Consider the following 15,193-nt stretch of genomic DNA (forward strand, 5'->3'; position numbering starts at 1 on the left):
AAGTAATCTGTGCCAGCTCACAGCAGACCGTTGTGAACGTCTGGAAGCCACGTGGGTCCCTACGACTTTGGAACACTTTTGCAGACACCAGACAACCTCACCAAAGAACAGAACTGGCTCCTCCCTCCCTATATACACAATTCATAAAGCTTTACTCCTTGTTACTTACTCTTGTAAATGTGTCCTTGGTTTAAACTGATTTTTACTTGCATATGAATGTTGAAGAAGGGGAAATAGTATACAGTGTGATTTCTTCTAGACTGAGATTAGCCTATCTGCATCCAAAAGGACAAGTTGGAGAATAGAAATAGTAGGAGTGTTGTTAGTTGAGGAATTCAAATTTTCACTCATCCTTCTTTAACCTTAATATTTATAAGAACTAACATGGATTAAGCACCTTCTGTCTGTCCCTGTGCTGAACATTGCAAACACCTCTAATTTAATCCCATCAGCGAACCTGTGAGATGTGTATTATTGCTATGCTTCATCTTCAGATTAAAGCAATTAAGTCTGAGGAAGCTAAGTAGTTCGTAGTAGATGGTAATGAGCAGAATCCGACTCTGACCAAGTCAATAAGATTTTAGTCTGTGCTTGCAAACCACTGTGCTGTTCCTATTTCTAACTACTATCCTAAACACTTTGATTCCATAATCCTAGGATTTCTGGAATTATAAATAACTCCTAATAGTCTTGATCTCGTAGCCTCCATGCCCATAACTCTTTTCCTAGACCATGGAAAGATTTTGAAATAGGTTTGGGTTCAAATCCAGACCTTGGTACCCTCTATAAAAATGATTTATCTTTTGTCAGAGCTGTAAGGGTTAAAAGCATGTGAGCACAGAGAAGGTGGTCAAATGTTCATTACTTGTATGATTATGATAATCAGCAAGCGCCCTGAAGATACAAGTATGACCTTCTATTTAATTTTATCGGCTGTGGCTAGCAGGGGTGAGGGACACAGCTCACAAATAAAACCTTCATGTATTATGGAATAAGACTGCCTAATCTCTCAAGAACAAAGATAAGGCAACCAACCACACACAGCTAAATGAGTAGCCTTCCTCTCCACGGTGCCAAAGTAAATAATACAATCTGCCTGGGGGATGTGCAAAATGCCCACGGGAAAAATTTAAAGTCAATTGTGGAAATTTGATAAGAAAAGCAGAAAAATAAACGGATTCCTGGAATAGAGAGCAGAGCTTTCAACAGCTAGAGTGTGGCTTTTATCCCAAAGAGCTGCTAGGACGACCGATTAATCTTGAGCCCTTGTTCAATCGACCAGCGAATACTGGCAAAGGCAGGGAGCCTGGAAGACTGGACTAATTCAATAGAAATGAAAAAGTGGAGGGCAGCCCGGGTGGCTCAGCGGTTTAGCGCCGCCTTCAGCCCAGGGCCTGATCCTGGAGACCTGGGATCAAGCCCCATGTGGGGCTCCCTGCATGGGGCCTGCTTCTTCCTCTGCCTGTGTCTCTGCCTCTCTCTCTCTCTCATATGAATAAATAAAATCTTAAAAAAAAAAAAAAAGAAATGAACAAGTGGAGAACTGAGGTGGGTGTGGACTGGAAATGGGGGGGGGGGGCTGAGGCTCCATGCGTCCCCGCCCCCCAGGAACCCCTCTGCTGGAGCAGCTCATGCTCTCTTTCCTGTGGGCACCACTCCTTGGTTCAAAAGATTCTGGTTAATTTGGAGGGGCTGTGCAGGTTAGCCCACAGTAAGAACGGCACACATGGCCTGTGGATGCTCCAGGAGAGAGTGCTTACCCACACCCTGCCCAGAAAGCACAGTCACCCCATCCTCAGGCTTGAGGAAGACGGTGGGCGTCCTTATAAGGGGGGCTGTGCCCTATGCCATAGGAGATCCTTTAGGACGGGCTTCTTCCTCCCACCTGCAGCCTTCATCTCTCTGTTGTGCCTTGAAAAACTGCCAACCGGAAGAGTAGAAACTTCACAAAGTTCCTTAAAAGCCTAACCACTAAGAGGTCTGTGTGTGTGTGTGTGTGTGTGTGTGTGTGAGAGAGAGAGAGAGAGAGAGGAGAGAGAGAGAGAGATCAGACCAAGAGAATTCTGGGCTGCTTAGCACCCATTTCCCAGGATGTTGAAGGTGCCTGCGGCAGTAACCAGGAGCCTCAACCGGCCTGACAAAAGAGTGGGGTGCCCTGAAAAGACGAGAGGAACTGGAAACGGGCAGAGGCACGCTCTGCGGGGAAATCGCAGAAATAACCTCAGGGAAGATGCTTGCTGCAAACCATGGAGGGTAGTAACTAGATCGGGAGAGACAGAAGCCCAGGGACAAGTCAAGGTTAAAGCGCAAAAGCCACAGCAGCAAGGTCAGTGTAAGGCGCACAGGAGACCCCAGGCTGCGGGAAGCCCGTTCCTTCTCGGCGGTGGGGGGGGGGGTCCCCATTTCCCCAACTGTAAAACAAAGGGATTACCGCCCAGAGAGTCCGAGCCCTCCTTTTGAGTCTAGAATGCCTTTCAATTGCGATGGAAGTTTGGTATTTTTCCTCCCGCAGAAAACACGTGCTTGTGCTCGAATACACGTCAGGTGCGGTGCGCTTTCCGGGGGCTCCCGCACGTGCCCCCCGCTGGGCTCTGGTGCAGCGGCGACCCGGCCGCGAGCTGGGGCTCCTTCCCCCGCCCTCCGCTAGGGGCCCGGCGCCCGCGCCGCGGGGAAGGCACATGACTCAGCATCCTCCGGCCGCGAGGACCGCGCCGCCCTGAGCCCGAGCTCCCAGACGCGTGGCAGTTGGGGATGTCGCCCCCAACCCCCATGTCTCCTTCGACCGAGGACCGTCCCTTGCTTCTTTGACCTGCGGTTCCCTGGCGGTGCTCGCCGCGCCTCTGGGTCGGTGCGGGCCCAGGTTGTCCCCTCGCAGGCTCGCCCCGGCCCGCAGCAGCCCGCACCCCGGGGGCACTGGGGGGCAGCAAGCCCGCTCGCCCCCCGGTCCACGGGATTGCCCTGCAGCCCTCTGCGGTGCCTTCGGGCCCGCCCCCTTCCCACCTGCCAGGTCTCCGCTTTTTTTTCCCCCCCCCCCCCCCCCCCCCCCCCTAGGCAAGTTGCAGTGAGGCTGAACTTCAGGCCCGGGGGATGCGGCGGCGGCAGCTCCCCGGAGGCGGCGCTGGGGGAGCGGGCGGGGGTGCCGGCGCCGACCTCGCACCCCGGGGAGAGGGGCGGCAACGCAAACCAAGGATTTTCCGCGCATACATAGTCTGCATCAAACAGCGCGGTGATGGGGACCCGCACCTCTCTGCGGGTGCGGCGGGCGACGCCCTGGGAGGCCCGTGGCGGCTCGGCTCCAGCTCCCCAGCGGGGGCGCTGTCGCAGCGGGCAAGCGCCGCACCCAGCAGGGGGCTGCAGGTGGGTGCCCAAAAGGGAGGCGTTTGGCTTTTTAGAAAAGCGTCCGCGCCCAGCTCAGAACGTTCTTTGCACGGCTGCACAGGAGCCCCAGAAAGCTTTTCCAAAAGAAAGACATGTAAGCTGTTTTCTCTTTGCCCCCCATCGGTTGTGAGGCCAAAGGTCTAATAGCCTGGGTAACAGAAAATAGGAGAAGGGATACTGCCTGCCTTCCTTCTAAATGATGCTACTTTCCAGCCCAGCCTACTTACACATTTATCCCAGGGTCCTAGCCTTGATGCAGCCAACGACCAAAATTTATGGGGAAAAAAAAAAAAAAGTCTGTTTCCCTCCTTTCCTATCCAAGGCCACATTCCCACTGATTCCTCTGACTTTTCTTCATGTCTTTTAGGGTGGGGTCCTAGGCCTCAAGCCCCCCTTCTCACTTTCAGTGCTTTGTATTACCTCCTTCATCTTGTGCCTAGCCAAGAAAGGCTGATTGGTTCTTTCATTTTCTTTTTCTTTTTTTGTTCTTTCATTTTCACATACAGCAAGCATTCCCTTCGCAGCCCATCCTCTCGGGTCCCTTTTTAATATAGAAATATAGACCTTTACTTTTCTGTCACTAATTTGGACATTTTGTGGTTCTATGATTCTTTTCATTCTTTTCTGTCTTGAATTGGTTAATCGCAGACTCTTCTTTCCCGCATTGCTCTGAAAAGGTTGCCTAATGACATAGCAGAACTATAAACTAAATGGGTGTCTGTGACAAAGCAGAATCACAGTGCCTGGGAGACTCTTAATGAGACATAACTTCAGCCTCTGGCAAGACCTGCTGATGAGATAATGTCTCTGGCTGAAAAGATGAACTTGGGCTGTAACCTATTAATGGCCAGACCCACCTCAGACCTCTTTGTGGACTCTTCCCCAGCACCACTGTGAGGCACACTGATGTGTGCTTTCTCCTGCAGTTTCTGATCAAAACATGTGCCATTTGAGGGCAGCACAGTAATGGCCAGACCCACCTCAGACCTCTTTGTGGACTCTTCCCCAGCACCACTGTGAGTCACAGTGCTTTCTCCTGCAGTTTCTGATCAAAACATGTGCCATTTGAGGGCAGCACAGTAATGGTTGCAAATTTGGCCCACCCAAGTCTATATAGTTCGAGAGAGATGGGGCACCTGTGTCACGGGCAGGCACGGAAATCATTTTGCAAAGCTACACCGCAGAAAGGACTCTGTGCTTCTAATACTCCTCCCATTAGCCTGAAACATGCTCCTCGACCTTGGAGAACTGGTCCAATTGTGTCCTTTGCCTAATAGGAAATAGACCAGGGAAGTTAAAAGGCTTGCTAACTTTAGAATCCAAGACTCAGTTCTCTGTGCTGCATCTTTACTACTGTTCAGTTCTCTCTTTTGCAATTAAGACCTAGGATGGGCTCAGTGGCTGTGTCCATCATTTAGTAGGATGGACCTGTGTGGCTCAGTGGTTGAGCCGCTGCCTTTGGCTCAGGTCATGGTCGCAAGGTCCTGGGATCGGGTCCTACATCGGGCTCCCCTTGGGGAACCTGCTTCTCCCTCTGCCTATGTCTCTGCCTCTCTCTCTCTGTGTGCCTCTCATGAATGAATAGTGAATAGATAAAATCTTCAAAAAATAAAAAAGAACTAGGATGATGCTCTTTTATCACACATACACACAAATGCACACCCATGTGCCCGCCTTTGGCAGGATAGTTATGCTAATACGTTAATATCTTTTAATACTTTTAATAGTAAAAGAATGGGAATTCTTTTAGAATGACAGGTTAGTATAATTGATGTCTTGAAGGAAGAAAAGAACTGCATGGAGAAGTGAGTGCTGAAAAAAATTGCTGCACTGGGGTCTCTTGGGTATGCAGTTGGCACAGGGGGGTTACTGTGAGCTAGGGGTAGCGGGGAGACTGAGAGGCAGCAAGGCAAGAGGAAATGGAAAATAGTGTGCTGCCTAATGTGCAGTCTGGCTGGAAGATGGACATGGCAGGCTTGGTTCCAGTCTGTGTGCCCTCAGACAATTGCTTTCGGCACACCAAGATGTATTGTTTATGATCCTTCTGCACTTTGTCTCTTCCTGCTGCTGAGGAGTGGAGCAGGGCAGTGGGGTGTCATTAGGCAGCAGGGAGCTGCGCACTTAGGAAACCCCCCTCACTCTCAATTTAAACAGTCTGTGTGTCTGACATTTTAATCCATCTAAAAGCTTTCTTCCCCAAAGAGCCGAGTGCAGGCGGTCACTTGTCAGCTCTAAGGAGGTGAGCTGAGCTAAGAAGCACTGCCCCAGTAAATGTGCTCGCATCTAGATTTGCAAAGTGGGAGCTCTGCAGGGCAGCTGTAGGAGGCCAATGAGGAAAATGGCATATGGGCTTCAAATTCTCAATTTTTCACACCAATTTTTTCCTCAGCAATTTACTTAGTCCTTTGTGTACTCTTACAGTGTTTCTATGCATCGGAGTTTTATGGGCAATAATGCTATGCTTCTGTCAGCCACGCAGCTTTATAGAATCAGAGGGACTAAGAGAGCCATGTACATAATTTAAGAAATATGGGCATCCTGACCACCGCTTACTTTTTCTTTCTTTTGAAAAATAAGCAGGAAGACAGTACACCAATAATTCAAGGGTATTTATCCCGTAGTCATCACTTCTGCAGTCCCCTTGGGTCTTATAATGTCACCCCTCTAGCTAAAGGAATACATTTGCCCCTAAACGATGTCTTCAACTTTACCATAATTCCACACTTTATGCATAGGTTATATTACGGGAGGAGGAGAGAAACAGATAAACCAAGTTTAACGTATAATATGGCCGTTAAGTATGTTCCGATTTAGTTTTGTCTAGAAATGTGGTTTAATATAAAGACTCTTTGATGATTTTATGTTTTCACAGAACCAGGGTCTGAGTATACTCAATCACGACAGTTTCTGGAAAGAATATTAAGGAATAAAGATGATGCGTCATCAGAAACGGCACAAAGTATTCAAATAATAAAATCTTCTTTCCATGTATCTATCTTCCTAAAAATGGAACTTTTAAGAAATGAAAGCTCTTAGTTAATGAGTTTAATTAAAGAATTTGGATATCCTATTAATTAAGAGGAAAAATAAAAGCCATTCAATTAAGGTACAAGTAGATTTTCTTTTCCTGATTAATTCTTATGCAGCAAATTGCCAGTTTGGTTCTAATACATTCTACAATATATGTCCTGTTCAGAGCAAAATTGTGGAATCCTCTAAGTTTTTTTGTTTGAGGGATTCCCTGGTTCTGCCAGTTGTTTTGCATTCTCTTCCCCTCACCCAGCCAAACCCTTTCTCCAGAAAGACTCTCTTGTCAGTCACTTACACCTTCCTGGGCCAAAATACCTCAGAATAGAAACCAGAGGCCACTGGCAGTTTAAGACCTATCTGATTTTGAAATGAAAAGGTTCGGATTCCAGAACAGAAAATATTCTGAATCATAAGAGGAGATGGAGAAGGTATTTGAGAGACAAAAATTCCTTCTAGAACACCTCGGATATCATTCTGCTAAGGATCAGACTGCAGGGCAAGTTACAGGGGTGTGGTCTCATCCAGTGACCAGTTGTTATGGCTTACATGCTCCTTCATGGCTGTATTCATGAAGCTGTGAGGAGTCTGGCACCTGCACAGAGTCTTCTCTCTCACTCACTAGTTGTTTGAATTTGGGCAAGACTCCCTCTTCTCATCTGTAATCCAGTGTTCACAACAGTGCTGACTCTGAACAGACCGGAGAGAGGATGAGAAATAGTCTGCATGCAGTGTCCACCACATGGTTCCCCTCAATCAATCTTAACATTATCATTTCTCTGTGACAAACGAACACAAACCTAGGAGACCAGGGTTCCTGTTTATATACTGATTTTGCCTGGTTTTTATTTCTCTAAGAATTTTCCCTTCAAAAGTTTTCAAGTCATTTGGCAAACATATCATCCCAGTGTCCCCAGATCTTGTGCCAGTTATTGTAGTAAATTACACTCTAGGGAAGGACCTTAACATTTGGGAAAGGGCCTTAATCTTGCCAGATTGGAATTTAAAGCCTTGTAGCTGTCACTCCCATTCAGCCTCCCTTAAATTCAAATTCAACACACATTTATTGGCCTGTGTTTACTGAGGGCTGTACCGGGAACATGATCTTGTTTAACCATCACGGCACCAATGTAAAGTAGGGCTCATTGTCTGGAATTTATACATCAGGAAGCCAAAGCTTAAAGAGGTGAGACCCTTGTCTAAAATCACACAGCAGTATTTGGTTAAGACAGAGAACGCGGGCATATTTTTTTTTTGAGATTCAAATCTGGGCATTAATTTTTTAGGGTTCTTTTGAAGACCAGTTCTGAGTATAGAATAATTGAGTTTTCTTTAATCTCTCAGCTCTCAAAAGGATAAAAATGATCTCTCCTTGTATCCCATCTCAACCAAGGACAGGAAAGAATAGATAGCAGAATGCAGATTGGTATTAAGTTGGCCCCAGATGGCTTAACAGAATGAACACACCTGCTGACTGCACGTACATGCATGCGGGTGGCTCGGCTAAGCCTCAGATATAAAAGAAAGAAAGGCATTTATCGCAGCTTTCTTCAGGTTGGGGAAACAGAGCATTGTTCCCTCATTTGAAAGCAACTTCTAGATGTTAGAGAGCAAGCAGAAGTGAGTACAAAAGGATCGTATTCATTGGATACAGCATGCGTATATTTCTTTTAATAGGTAACCCAGAGATGTATCTCATCTCAGCATGAGGCAAGATTTCCTGCATGTGAGAGCAATAAAATGAATTAAGAAGGGAAGATCCTTGTCCATTTATAAGTTAGTTACTTGTCACAAATGTAAAAGAAACAATTTGTTTAGAAATTGATGACATAATCCAAAAGAGAAGAAAGGAAATGACATAAATACTCTATTTCCAGAAAAAAAGTACAATGGCAACAAACTAAAACCAAGCCAAACCAAACAAAAAACGACGTTTAGCTCCCTAATAATCAGGCAACTACAAGTTAAAGCAGTGATAATATATACTTTGTCTACCAGAAAACAAAGATTTAAATAATGATTATTTTCAATGTTAGTGAGGATTTGAAGAACTAGGTGTTTTCATACTCTGCTTGGAGGGAGTGTGAGCTTAAAAATTGTCCATAAATGCCACATAAAATAAAGTATAGGGACATACCTTGGAGAAAGGGTACAATAAGGGACAGAAATTTATGTATGGGGATATTTATTGTCATATTATTAATATTCATAAGAAACCTGGAATCTATTTGCATATCCAACAGGATGAGATAAATTAAACACCACTGTGACTCATACATGTGAAAGAGTATTAAGCAGTCTTTTAAATGAGTCATGGAATATTTAATGACTTGAAAATATTCTTTAAAAATATAGAACATTAGGGATGCGTGGGTGGCTCAGCAGTTGAGTGTCTGTCTTTGGCTCAGGGCCTGATCCTGGGGTCCTGAGATCGAGTCCTGCATTGGGCTCCCTGCATGGAGCCTGCTTCTCCCTCTGCCTATGTTTCTGCCTCTCTTTGTCTGTCATGAATAGACAAATAAAACCTTAAAAAATATATGTATATAACATTAAATTTTAAAAACCAGGATATAATATTATACAGTATAATCTCAATTCGGGCAAAACTTCAGATTAACATGTATATCTGCGTTGAAAAGTCTGGAAGGTAATATGGTGAGATATTAGCAGTGAATTTCCTCAGGCATGGAGATTTTTAGTTCTACAGATTTTGAATTTTCTGCACTAGACAGGTAGGACTCTTCAGCCACCTCCCTGCATCCCCACCCACTGTGAATTGAAGAGCATCTGGTGGGATTGTCACTGATCATTCACTTAGTTTTCACCAGGTGTGTGTATGCTTGTGACATGGGAACCAGCATCTGACTCCAGGGCCTTATTTGTCAGACAGCTGGTGCCTGTTTTCTTGTTGGTTTTGTGCCTCAGTGGGGGCATTCTGGTGGTCCAGATTTTTAATTTTGAGATTTCTAGATGAGAGGCCTGATGAAGTCCATTTAGTAGGCTTGTCTAGAGGCTATAAGTTTCCTGTGTCCTCACTCTCTGCTGACAGAAGGCAAATGGGAGTCCAGCCAGAGCACACACTGGCTGTCGGCTGCCACCAAAGCTTTGGCTACTGTGCTGTGATCAGATGTCCTGTGCTTTGCTTGCTTCTGCCCCATTTCCTCAGTGTAAGCTTTGCTGCATTGGCTGTGGATTGAAAGAAAGGTTTGTGACATCTTAGAATGTCAGAAACTGACAAAGTACAAGGGCTGGAACACCATCTCAACAAAATACCTCTACAGGAAAGAAATGAAATGCCCTGATTATACCCTTTCCCAAGGACCACTCTCAGCCTAGAAAAATACTTTCTTTGATGGAAAAATGGGGATATAATATTTAACTCTTCCTCCTTCCCTCTTCTTCAGTTTCGGTATCATTTGGATGGATGGAGGCAGCAGGGGCTCCAATATAATTACTTTATGAATAATTAATAAGGTACTATTATTATTACTTTAAAAAATCCTTTTTTTGGAATGAGTCTCTTGAGAGTAGCTGAAGTTTAATTTAGCCAAATAACTGTTCTGCATTAGCTAATGTGGCCCATTATTTTTAGGCTCGGAGGATATTTCCAGATGTACTGAGACAGTGATGATCTATCACTCTTTATGGGGGCCACTTTCTTGGCATGCCAGTGACATATCTGGCTGTATTGCTTTCCAATGCTAGTAGTGGTGAAATCAGTTTAGTACTGAATTACCCAAGTATCCGTGATAGAGCCCATCTAACTCAATTCAGTGCTTTCTGGTCTTTGTAGGACTCAAGTTCTAAATAGATTCCTTTTTCACACTTGCAATATGAAGTCCAGTGAAAAATGCTACTCTCAGCTAGTTTGCATAGACTTAGCTATGTAAATACCTCTAGCTGATTATAAGGTTCATGCCTTTAAAGGAAACCCCCCAAAATTAACTGTGATTATTTGGGTGAAAATTTATTAAAACCATAATATTTATTTTCTTCTATGTACATTTCTATAGCTTCTACACTAGGCATATGTAATTTTTATAACCAGAAAAAAAAAAGAGTCCGTTTAAAAAAAAAAATGTGTCTTTTTGAGGCCTTTGCCCTGATCTCACAAAATGCATTATGAGACATTTCTGCTGCACACAGAGGGATTTCAATTTGATGACCTGGCTCCTAGCATATCATCAAAAATAATTGACTGAAAAATGCAATCCTTGGAGCTTTATTACCTCTATCCTGGCATCTGTGGTTTACAGCAGGGGAACTGATGCTTAGGTAATTAGAGGGCACCTAATATCGTGATCCCAGGCACTCTGTCAGACTCATTGCACTGTGAGCAAGAGCCTGCGTAACATAAATCTGACCAGAAGATCCAAAATTTACTTGAGTCTAAAGAGCACAGAGGTTTTCCATTTTTTCTCAGAAATATCTTTGGTATTTACTCTGGAGATAGTATACCCCCAAGGTGAAAAATACCAAGTCTCTGCTTCTGTCTTGCCCTCTGATTCAAAAGGAGAAGCTCCTAGAGGTAGCCCTCTACCACCCACCGTTTGTAGCCATAGAGCAGTGACTTGCTTTAGCTTAAAATGGCACCTGTCTCTTCACCCAGATTATTCCCAGACACTCATGGTGTGAGCACTCCTGGAAATCAGAAGCCTTGAAGACCAGGAGCAGGTCCCTTAGGAGCTGGTCTACAGGATGCCCAGAGTTCCTCTGTACCTCTCCTCACCCTACCCCTATCCCTGGGCTCTGACGCCCAGGGAGCACTTTGACCCCAGTTGAAAAGATGGGCCCTGTTCTTTCTTGTCACTTTTTAACACAGAATTCCAGTAAGGCTTTGCATTCCCAATGCATTTTTACTCCGACCTTCCACACTTACGTCCCTAAGCTCCTAGCAAATCTTTCTTAGTGTTAGAAAGCCTGTCTAGAACTAGACTCCCGTGTGGCCTTCATCTGTGATGCTCAGGCCCTTGTTTCTGCTCTCATTTTGACTCATAACCCTTTTAGTATCAACCCCCAAAAGTGATCTCTTCCCTCTTTATCTTAAAAGCGTTCTTCCTGGGACTTCTTTCTAATAATGGCATCTAGCCGGCCACCCCTAGTACAGCTTTTCCCACCTTTTCACTAAAAATACTCATTCACTTAAAATGTGAAAAGATGCCACCTCCTAAACTTAGCACAGATGTTCAGCCTGATGGCAGAACAGACAATTCATTAAAAGAATAGATATTGCTAGTAAATAAATCAATATTCCTATTATTTGAGATAATTTTTAAATTGTTTATCAGGCTTGGTTTGGGGATTAAAAAAAAGTAAACGAATGAAAATAGTCCAAACAAGAGCAGTAATATTTAGTATTTATGTTGTTTCTTACAAACAGAGGAAGTCAGTGGTGCCTGGGTGGCTGAGTCAGTTAAGCTTCTACTCTTGGTTTTATCTCAGGTCATGATCCCAGGATTGTAAGATTGAGCCCTTCGTGGGGCTTGGTGCTCAATGAGGAGTCTGCTTGGGATTCTCTCTCCCTCTCCCTTCCACTCTGCATTTCTCCTTGCACAGGTCCATGTTCTCTCTCTCTCTCTCTCTCTCTCTCTCTGTCATAAATAAATAAATAAATAAATAAATAAATAAATAAATAAATATCTTCAAACAGGGGAAGTCAAAGTGCACATAATTCACATAAATAAATATTGACAGAACTTGTCCACTGCCCTTCTCAAATGCTTCTAGGAGACTGTTATTCTCCTACTTCCTTATCTTGGTTCCTAAATCCTTCTTACACCACCATGTGAAGCCACTTGAGGAATATAATTTCTTTCTTATTTTTTAAAAAGATTTTATTTATTCATTCATGAGAGATGCAGAGAGAGAGGCAGAGACACAGGCAGAGGGAGAAGCAGGCTCCCTGTGTGGACTCTGGTGTGGGACTCGATCCCAGGACCCCAGGATCACGACCTGAGCCAAAGGCAGGCACCCAACCACTGAGCCACCCAGGCACCCCAAGGAATATAATTTCTTATGCCCAGAGTCTGTTTTATTTTTCTTTTAACCCTTACAGGTCAGGAGCAGGGAAGAAAGCTAAGCAGGTGGTGCCTGAATATGTTTTGGCCAAGTGAAGAAAAGAAGGAAGGAAGTCTGTGAATCCTCAAACATTAATACTTTTGGTCCCATCTCCCATTAAATATTTCTTGAGCATCTCCTATAAGCCGGGTTATGGGTATCAACAGTTAACAGATAACCACAATCCCTACCCTCAGAAAGCATAGGGTTATTGGGAAAACACAACATGAAGAAAAAGAAGTAGACAAAACATGTAGTTACGAATCTCAGTAACTCTATGCCGGAAATACACAGGATGCTATGAGAGAACATAACAGAGATGAAAGGGAACTCACTTTTGATTGAGTGTCCATAGACGTTCTCTCTGAGTGAAGTGTAATTTAAGCTGAGAACTGGTCAGGTGAACAGAGTGGGGAATGATACCAAGTGTGATAAGAGTGGTGACCTCCCGGGTTTTTGGTGTGGCAAGAATTGGGTGGTAGGTCACCCACAGAGGCGAGGGGATCAAGGCTTAAATTTCAGAGATGTAAATTTTGGGAAAATATAATTACAGATACAAAGCGACCTTGCACTCAGAGGAAATATGTAGACAAGGGGTATAAATTTTTGGATTTATTGCACATAGATGATAGGTTAAGCCATAGGGAGGGAGGGAGCAGGGCTGAGAGAGGAGAAGTGAGCCTGCCTGGGAGGTAGGAAGACTAGGGGAGTGATGATAGGTCATAAAAGCCAAGAGGAGAGAGAATTTCAGAATCGGCAAGCTCAGTGATCAGGAAAGGAGCAGGTGCTGGAATGCTGGAATTGGATCTTCAAGGAAGAGGGGAAGGCATTCCAGAAAAAGGCACCTGTATAGGAAGATATAAAACCAAAAAATCAGGGAGCACCACTGGGTTTGGTTGAGGCATAAGGAAAGTTTGGGGTGTTTCACAAAAGACACTGAACACAGGCTAAGAAGCTCGCCATGAAGAGGTGTTGAATCATTTTGAGTGGGGCTTCAAATAACTTGCTCTGTCACTGCATTTAGGTTTTTGCTTGAATACAGTATTCCTTGGGCACCTTGTCTAGAAACCCCTTCACCTTTTCCCATCGACTCTGTACTCTGCTTTAGCTTTCTTTTCAGTAGTTGACACGACCTATCATTTTTATGCATTAAATGCTTACTTGTTCCTGGTCCATCTCTTCAAATTCTAGAAAGGCAGCCCAACGAGCACAGAATTTTATTTAGTTCACTGCAGTACCTCCAGTGACTAAACAGGACCTATCTCCTGATAGGTGCTTAATAAATACTTGCTCATTAATAAAGGAATCCATGCAATGCAAGAGAGTATCTGAAAGTGAGGAAAAATGAGTAGAGTATGGGTGGGAATTTTGAAGATTAAGTAAGGTTGTGAAATTTTCATTGGTGGGGAATGTTTGAACAAGTTTACTAAGAAACCATGTTGCAATATCTGGGAAGTGTTGAGTGCTCATTTGAGAAAGATAAGAGTATAGTTGTCTTCTTCACAGTAACACTCAAACAAATGAGAAGTTGGGTCACAAAAGTCAGATCTCTGGGTTTATCCACAGCTGGAGTTCTGCTACCTTCATTATCATGCAGCAGAAGGAGAGATGGACAGAGTTAAGTGTAGTAGATTGTGGAAACTATACTAAATAAAATGGACATCAAGACAGAAGAGTGGGTTGATAGGAGAAGGAAAATGGTAGAGTCAATGATGATATTCAAGAATTGTAATAATTATGTAGCATGTGAACTGAAGTGCAGGGTTGTTGTATTTGGGGAGGGTAATGTTTGAATTTGTGATTTTGGATTAATCTTTTTTTCCCAAAATTAAGGTATAGATACAATAAATTATGATATATGAATATAAATGCATATCATTATAATGGGATGTTAGATAGCCAGCAAATATGATGTATAGAAAAGAATATTTTACAAGATGGAAAGGTATTCCTGCTGTAATGTGATAAAAAGGAAACTACAAAATAAAATAATACCATTTTAGGAGCTTGAGTGGGATAACGACTGGAGGAATGCATGCCAACATGCTAAGATTAATTATCTTTCAGATTATACGTTACTTCAATTTTTTTATAGTTCCTAAGTGCTAAAAGTACATTAATTTTGATTAAGAATAAACCCTATTATTTTTAAGAATTATTACTGGTCTTCAGTCTTCTTTTAAAATGTAAATTTCCTGGGGCTTCTGGCTGGCTCAGTCCCTAGAGCATGTGACTCTTGATCTCGGGGTTGTGAGTTAGAGTCCTACATTGGGTATAGAGATTACTTAGAAATAAAAGATCTTAAAAGAATAAAGTGAAGATTTCCTACACTTTGTAGGTAACAGTTGGTGTTTCACACATTCTTAGTCCCAGTGAAGATTTTTTACACGTTAGTGAGGCCATCTCCCTGATATTTAGATGTGGGCCTTGCAGGCTCAGAGAGCAGCTATATGTCCCCTCCAGTTAAGATTACTGGGCTAGCGAGTGACCCCCTGACCTTTACTTTGCTCTTCCATCCCACCCCTCCCAACACCAACTATACTGAGAGCCACATCATTAGACAAAAGAAAGATCTTTTTCATCCCATAGGATATGCTGTAAGAAACCAGCCTAAGGCATTTGTAAGTACGTAAGTAAATAATACCCCAAGGAGCCAAGGGCAGAGGAAAATAGATTTTTAGAAAGCGTTTAATAGGCTTTGTCCATTTCCCATACTGGGTCACTTCTGCAT

The 15,193-nt window shown here is 43.7% G+C and overlaps 1 long non-coding RNA gene across 1 annotated transcript; it reads left to right on the forward strand.

Moving 5' to 3' along the window:
- The first annotated feature begins 2,665 nt into the window (after positions 1-2,665).
- On the forward strand, positions 2,666-6,483 carry LOC111092438. The gene is made up of 3 exons (XR_005378235.1): positions 2,666-2,848; positions 3,052-3,357; positions 6,251-6,483. It is a non-coding gene; the product is annotated as an uncharacterized LOC111092438 (long non-coding RNA).
- The last annotated feature ends 8,710 nt before the right edge of the window (positions 6,484-15,193 follow it).

Source organism: Canis lupus, chromosome 25 (assembly GCF_011100685.1).
Source record: "Canis lupus familiaris isolate Mischka breed German Shepherd chromosome 25, alternate assembly UU_Cfam_GSD_1.0, whole genome shotgun sequence".
Classification (NCBI taxonomy): domain Eukaryota; kingdom Metazoa; phylum Chordata; class Mammalia; order Carnivora; family Canidae; genus Canis; species Canis lupus.